An 8,857-nucleotide genomic window follows, 5' to 3' on the forward strand; every position below is an offset into this window, starting at 1 on the left:
ATTCAAAGAGAAATATACACCAACAAATGATCATGAAAGTAGAACATTAATATTGTTCCAAACCACATCTAATTCTTCATCACTTACATCCATATCATGTAATGTTTTACTAGATAGAAACTTGTTCATGTTCACAAACAAAACTACACTACTCTTTTTCTGATTATACTAGAAGATACAGAAAAAATGTAACTAAACCCTTGGGAGATGCAAACTACTTTAGTTACCTTGTTAATAATTAGTTATGCATGCTTCACCATCAACAACAAGGTCTTTCCTTCAACAGTTCTCAGGACAGGCACAAGAGCTGGGAATGTAATTAACTTGAAATCAGTTTTATCCTACAATACATTTCAAGTCATCAGTCCATTGATCAAACAAGACTAAAAGGCATGATTTTAGTAAAGCATATATAATCATATTAGATTGAGTATTACATGTGATTTCATCACCTTTCGTATTGTGTTAATGGAATGAAGATATTGACAAAAAGACAAGTAGGGCGGATCTTGAAATATTTTTTAGGGTGAACACATATATATTAATAATCAGGGTCGGCCCTAGGCCAGGGCAAAAGGGTCACCCGCCCAAGACCCACGAATTTAAAAATATTAGTATACTATTTTCTCTTTTTTATAATAAATTTAAATAAAATGTAAAATAACATAATGGAGCCCATGAAATTAATAAAATATCAATTATCATCACTGATTTTCTTTTGTGGAAGACGACTATCAGATAGAGCAAAATCGTAACTGATAATTTGAGAAAATAAAAATAAAGATAAAAGAGACAAAATTTACGTGGAAAACCCCTAAACAACGGTAGAAGAATTTCACTATGAGAAAATAGGAATTACAACTTCTCTCGATCTACCAAGGAGAAAACAATGATAATTCTCTCTTGATAAAAAAGGAGAAAACAAGTCTCAAGAAACTCTCTAAATTCTCTAGTATTGGGAGAAAGCTAGAATGATTTGAGATGGTTTTGAAGCTAAATAGGTTAGGGTATTTATAGTTGAAGCTTAAGGACTAATTTTGTAAATATCCTAAAGTATAATGACTAAATTGAGTAATTTAGCCTTGCACATTTTCAACAATTACAACCCCTTTTTGACTTATTATTTTCGGTGGATTTAATTCCACCTTTCGGTGAAAATTTAATGCCACCTTTCGGTGGATTTTAATTTTCAACAATCTCCCACTTAAAGATTTGATTGGAACAATCATGTCTTCACATTCTACCTTGTAACTTTATGTTGCTTACGTCTCTGACAGGCCACAAGAGGATCGACACCAAGTAAATTTATCGGTATTGATCGCCTTCGTCATGAAATATTCTATGTTGTCTTTGGTATGTATTTACTGCATATCTATCGTCCATTCTTCCACCTTTTCACGAATGAAGTGGTACTGAATTCGTATGTGCTTTGTCCTTGAATGAAATGTTGGATTCCTTGCTAGATGCAAGGCACTTTGATTGTCACAAAATAGAAAGACATACTCTTGGTTATGCCCAAGCTCCTCCAATAGCATCTTCAACCAAATTGCTTCTTTACTGGCTTGTGTAGCTGCTACATATTATGCCTCTGTTGTGGATGTAGCCACAACTGAATGCAATTTTGAAACCTAACTTATAGCTCCATCAGTAACTTTGAACACATATCCTGTAGTAGATTTGCTTTTATCCAAATCCCCTGCATAGTCAGAATCGACATACCCATTGATAAGTAAGTTTGATCCTCCGTAACATAATGCAACATTTGAGATCCCTTTGATGTATCTCAAGATACTCTTTATTGTATTCCAATGCTCTTTGCCTGGATTCGCCATGTACCGACTAACCACTCCCACTGCTTGTGCAATGTCTGGTCTTGGGCAAATCATAGCGAACATTAAACTTCCAACTGCTGATGCATACGGTACTCAAGACATCTCCATCCTCTCTTCTTGACTGCTAGGACTCATACTGAAGGATAATTTGAAGTTAATAGGAAAAGTGATAAAAATTGGCTTACAATCTTGCACGTTGAATCTTGACAAGACCTTCTTCAAGTAATTCTTTTGTGAAATCCAAATCTTCCTATTACTTCGGTCTCGGTGAATTTGCATCCCTAGAAGCTTGTTTACTAATCCCAAGTCCTTCATTTCAAATTCCCTAGCCAGTTGTGCCTTCAATTCTTCAATATGATATTTTTTGGGTCCTGCAACCAACATGTCATCCACATACAACAACAATATAACAAAATCGTTATTACCAGACCTCTTGAAATAAGCACAAGGGTCTGCATTAAGTCTGTTGTATCCAAGGCACATAATGAAGGAATCAAATCTTTTATACCAATACCTCGGCGCCTACTTTAGACCGTACAGAGATTTGTTCAACCTGCAAACCAAGTTATTCTTTTCTTTTTCTTCAAAACCTTCAGGCTGGAGTATGTAAATATATTCTTCAAGATTTCAATTAAGAAAAGCTGTTTTAACATCTAGCTACTCTAAATGTAAATTAAATGTAGCACACATTGCCAAACTATTCGAACTGTTGTTAGTTGAACCACAGGAGAAATGATTTCATTGAAATCAATACCTTCTTTTTGAGCATATCCTTTGACCACCAGTCTTGCACGATACCTCTCAACTTGACCGTCACCATTTCACTTGATTTTGAAGACCCATTTGTTACCAATTGGCTTCCTTCCTTGTGGTAGTGGCACAAGGTCCCATGTATTATTTTTATGAAGTGCTTCAATTTCTTCTTGCATCGCCATCATCCTCAGTGAAACATCTGAGCTGTTTATTGCCTCTTGGTATGTTGATGGCTCATCATCCTCTGTTAAAAGGCAGTATGCAATATTTTCTTCTATAACATAATCTGAGTGCCAATTAGGACGTCTTCTCACACGATCTGATTGACAAGTTATTAGAGCTTCAAAACTCTTTGGTTCTTGTTCATCATGTGCTGGTTCTACTTCAGAAGAATCTCCTTGTTCAACCTCTTTTTCCATATGTATCTGTGTAGTCTCTGACTTTTCAGCGATACCATCTTCTTCTTTTCTTTGTAGCTTATCTTCTACAAAGATAACATCCTGCTAATGATCACTTTGCGGGCAGTAGGATCCCACAAGCGATACCCCTTTACTTCATCAACATACCCCAAAAATTTGCATTTCCTGGATTTTGAATCCAACTTTGAAATTTCTTGGGAGTTATACATCACGTACACAATACTTCCAAATACATGGAGGCTTGAATAATCAGCTGGTTTACCAGTCCACATCTCTATTGGTGTCTTCAGCTCTATTGCAGTTGATGAAGCTCGATTGACCAAATAATAGGCGGTATTGACTGCTTTTGCCCAAAATGATTTTTCTAGGCCTTCAGCCCTCAACATTGCTCTTGTTCTTTCTAACAATGTTCTGTTCATCCACTCTGCCACTCCATTTTGTAGAGGAGTGTTTGCCACTATGAACTGACTTTTGATGCCTTCTTTCCTGCAAAAGTCATCAAATTCTTCACTTGTGTATTCTCCTCCATTATCTGTTCTGAAATACTTGATCTTATATCCAGAATCAAGTTCCACCCGCGCTTTGAAGATTTTGAAAGTTGAAAACACATCTGGCTTCTTCTTAATATGGTATACCCAATATCTCCTGGAGTAGTCATCAATAAATGTGACAAAATATTTTGCTCTGCCTAGGGATGTAACTGGTCTTGCTATACGTCAGAGTGAACCAATTCTAGAACACTTTTGCCTCTAGAATTTGATGTGTTGAATTTCAACCGGGTGTTGTTTACTTGTTATGCAATTTTCACACAAAGTAAATAATACCTTTGTTAAGCCTGGAAGTAGCTTTTGCTCCACAAGGACTTTCAGTCCTTGTTCTGACATGTGTCCAAGTTTCTGATGCCATAGCATTGCAGAATCTGAACTACATGAGGAAACAGAGGCTTCTGCTTCTAGCAAAGTCTCTCCCTTCAGCATGTACAAGTTTGCTACTATATTTTTGCCTTTCATCACCACAAGCACTCCACGTAACACCTTCATGATTCCTTTCCGTGTTTCAATCTTGCTTCCATTATTATCCAACAATTCGTAGGATAATAAATTTTTCTTAAGACCTTTCACATGCCGCACATCTCGAACAATTTTTATTGTTCCATCATACATATTTAATTTGATGGTTCCCACGCCAACGATCTCTAAGGCATGATCATTGCAACTATACACAGATCCTCCTGAGACAGGATCATAATGATAGAACCATTCTCTTCTTGAGGTCATATGATAATCAATGAGCCATATATCTGCAAATCTTTTTCTACCTTCCGCAGTGGTTGACGTTTCATAACATAAAGCATCTCCATCATCTGAAATGTTTGCGGTATTGCCTTGTGGATTGGAGTTTTTATTTAGACTCCAACAATCATTCTTCAAGTGACCCTTCTTTCCACAGTTGTAGCACTTTAAATTCTTCTTGCTTCTCAACTTTGATCTACCATGTTTGTGACTGCTGCTTTGGCCACGTTCTGTTGATCTCCCTCTCATCGCTGTCATCGTTGTCAACGCTTCTGCTTGTTGCAGATTTACTTATCTTCCTTGTTCTTGCGCTGATTTTCTTCTTGTAGAACATCAAATGCAACATCATCGAAGGCTAGACTGGTGACATTACTGCTTGTCAAGTTGATGATGAGTTGATCATACGAATCCGATAGACTTTGAAGTAGAAGTTCAACACGTTCTTGTTCTCCTATTTTACAGCTTAAGGATGTAAGCTGAGAAAATAAAGTGTTCAGTGTATTTAAGTGCTCCGTCACTGAAGTAGATTCTGGCATACGGAGAGTGTACAATTTTCTCTTAAGGAAAATTTTATTGTGTAGCGATGTGGCCTTGTACAGTTTGGTGAGATGATCCCATATCTCTTTAGTTGTCTTCTTCCCCTCGATGCTTGATAATACTTCACCTGCTAATGCTAGATGAAAGTTTGTCATAGCATTCCCGTCCATTTCGATCCATTTGTTGTCATCTGTGAAATCTACCGGCCTTTTACTGATAGCTGCTAGACAACAGTCTTTCCTCAGGATGGCCTTCATCTTCAATTTCGACAATGAGAAATTTCTCCCATTTAAATTTTCAATATCAAATTTCGTTGACATAGCTTCTATTACGGATAGCTCCCACTATTTCACTATCATGAATAGTTCTCTGGAACCTTCAAAGAATGGGTAATACCTTCTCATTTTCTTATGTTGTAGGATCCACCTTTTGGTGGCAACCACAAAGATAATAAGTAGATATTACACACTCTAATCTGACTCGAATATCAATTATTACGGAAGACGACTATCGGATAGAGCAAAATCGCAACTGATAATTTGAGAAAATAAAAATGAAGATAAAAGAGACAAAAAATTTACGTGAAAAACCCCTAAATAATATAGGGTAAAAACCACAAGTAACGGTAGAAGAATTTCACTATGAGAAAACAGGAATTACAACTTCTCTCGATCTACCAAGGAGAAAACAATGATAATTCTCTTTTGATAAAAAGGAGAAAACAATTCTCAAGAAACTCTCAAAATTCTCTAGTATTGGGAGAAAGCTAGAATGATTTGGGATGGTTTTGAAGCTAAATAGGTTAGGATATTTATAGTTGAAGCTTAAGGACTAATTTTGTAAATACCCTTAAGTATAATGACTAAATTGAGTAATTTAGCCTTGCACATTTTCAACAATTACAACCCCTTTTTGACTTATTATTTTCGGTGGATTTAATTCCACCTTTCAGTGAAATTTAATGCCACATTTCGGGGGATTTTAATTTTCAACATTTTGGTATTTTCAAATTTAATATTTAATTCATAAAATTCAAAACAAATTCAATTGAATCTATTTAATTTTGGTCTTTCCATATTTCCAACTTCAATTCACCAAATCTTTTTCAAATTTATTAACCTTATTTTTTTCTCTTCCATATTTCACAATTCCTCTTAAAATTATTACTCTCATTTTTAATTTTTCATATTTCTCAAAAACAAAAAGTCACAATTGTTTATCATAAATTGTGGTGCTTGATTCATATTGAAGTTTTTTCTTAAAATTCTAGGTAGATCATGTTTTCAAATTCTTTATTTTGATTTTTATATATTTTTAAATTCTATATAAGATTGTTCTTTTATTTCCAAATGCTATGTTATGTGTTGAGAAAAATATGTTGAAAATCATTGATGTTGAAACTATTATCAATGATTTTGCATCAAGAAATGCTCGAAGAAAATATATTTTTTATGAGTATTTGTATGCTTAAATATAATTTTGACATTTTTATATTGTAATTAATTACTATTTATTTAATTTAAATAAAAATATTCTAATAAAAATGTTTTATTATACATTTCTTAATGTATTTGAAATTAAGGCCTATTTTTTTCACCCAGAGCAAAAAAAATAATCAGGACCGGTCATGTTAATAATAGATTTTTTTTATATAAAGTGGAAACAAATAAAATTTTAGTGTGGGTAAATTCAATAAAATGGACAACTAACATAAATAAATTCAAATTGTACGTGGGCACGTGCCCACCCTAGGCAAGTCTTACATTCGCCACTGCGAAGGATGATGGAAGCTGACAATGATTAGCAACCATGGTGAGCGACGGCCGACGACGGGAGATTTTGGTCTGATTCATAGGTTAGTTTGATGTTTTATTTAAAATTCAAGGGTTAATTTGATATTTTGTGTAAAGTTTAAGGGTCAAATTGGTATTTTATCTAAACTTCAATGACCAAATTAAAATTAACCCCTTCTAATAACTTGTTATATCATCAAACTAACAACATTTAACATCTTAATGATCAAAACGTTATAAAACGATAACATAAGTAATAAAAATATTGCTTTGTTAAATTCAATGACCAAAAGTGCACACTTATGAGACCAAAAGTGCACACTTATGAGACCAAAGTGGCCATTTCTTTATTTTACCCTTCTTCTTATTGAATAATGTTATGTTCCTCCTTCTTTTCCTCTATAGCCGTAAGAAGCAATAATGTTGAATTAGCTGAGACAAAAGCTCAAAATCCGACTGGTGATGAAGATTTTAAATTTGTTTGTGCTGGATACTATGTGTTTATGAGCAAAAATGAATATTCAATTCATACAGATGGTACTAAACCTCAATTGCCCCATTCTCAAGGCCTAGCGGTATCTCTCATTCTCTTTCAATCATATTTTCATTCATTCATCCTCAAGCCCTTTTTGTTTATGCGTCCAAGTATAAGTAAATTTGAATTAAAGCATCAATTTTTCGTTACAGTTTATCATGAACTCTGATGCAATTCAACTCTTCAGGCACTTTTGGATTTTGATAAACTTGTTTATTCATTGATTCAAATTCAATTTGTTTTATGATTAGCACAAGCTTACATCGCATTGGTTTCAGTATCTGCAGCATTTAGTTCCTCCTCCTCCTCCTGATCCTGTTACTGCTTCTTTCATGAAATCGATGCAGAAGATGAAGGGTCAATAACCCTTTAACCTTCCAATTTTCACTTCTTATTTGTTTCCTTATTTGTCATCTATTAACTTTTGGCTTTTTCATTTCTCTGAAGATGGTGATGTTCATCAGCATCAAAATGGAAAACCAACTCATCGACCAAGATGACTTTTTGAACAGGCAAGCACATTATTTTGACGTGTTAATGAATTGCAGGTGTACGACATAATGTTGATGATGGTCTAATTGTAGAATTGTAAATGCATGTTTACAAGGATTTAAAACCTCATCGGCTCCCAAGTAACCAAGGACATGCGTAGAGTGAGGAACTATGTTGCACCGATACGGATACAAATTATGATACATGCATCACAAGGCTCATATCAAAGGAAGAAGTAATAACTCTTCCAAATGATCCACTCGTCCAAGCCTTGGAAAGAAGAGCAGAACAGAAGCAGACTTACGATGACTTTTTGAATGGTATTCTGATATTATTTTGTCAACATGTCTTCTAGAGATACGACCATCTGTCTCTTATCTTTCCATCGGTTATTGAATCGCATCAATTCGATATTTGGAACTCAAGATACGTTCATTTTAGCGAAGAAGATAGTGCATGCAGAAATTCCTATACGAGATTAATACATGATTTTGTAATTATTACGAATTTTCAATATTTTTATTGATTAATTGTAATATAATTTAATATAGGATGATACATTATCTTTTAAGATTAAATTTATTAGGAATTAAGGTTGAGTTAAAACATTTATTTTATTTGGAATTAGAGTTAAAACATGTTTAGTTTGTTATTATTTTATTCATTAGTTATTTAGGACCTTTAGAACTTATCCCATATATAAAGGAGGCTTTATTCAACTTTTTAAAACAGAATTCTTTGATTAATAATATAACGAGAGTTCATTTTTGCAAGTGCTGATTGCCTTGTGCCTTCGAAACTTCTTCTCCTAAAGTTCTTTCAAGTTCTTGTGAGGGAGATTAATCTTCACACTCCAATTTGCCTTTTAATCGTGACTAGGAGGGTTGGTTAGAGCCATATTATCGTGTTTGCATTTTTATTGTGATTAGGAGGGCTCGATAATATGGCTCTAACATGATCATCACCTTTGCCATCATTTTCACAAGGGAGATCTTTTGATTTTTTGATTATCATACTTTATTTGTAAGTTCTTTATCTTTTGTTTATATTGTTCTAATATTGTTTCTTAACTTGTTTCCAGACCTAAAAGAAACCCTAAAGAACCCTAACTAATGCCGTCACCTTCCCATATTTTCCACCATTGTTCTTTATCGAGTCTAGAGCTTTCTATGTTTGATTCTTCAACAAGAGCAACGTTCATTAA

The sequence above is a fragment of the Hibiscus syriacus genome, unplaced genomic scaffold (genome assembly GCF_006381635.1).
Source record: "Hibiscus syriacus cultivar Baekdansim isolate YM2019G1 unplaced genomic scaffold, ASM638163v2 tig00111837_pilon, whole genome shotgun sequence".
In the NCBI taxonomy this organism is placed as follows: domain Eukaryota; kingdom Viridiplantae; phylum Streptophyta; class Magnoliopsida; order Malvales; family Malvaceae; genus Hibiscus; species Hibiscus syriacus.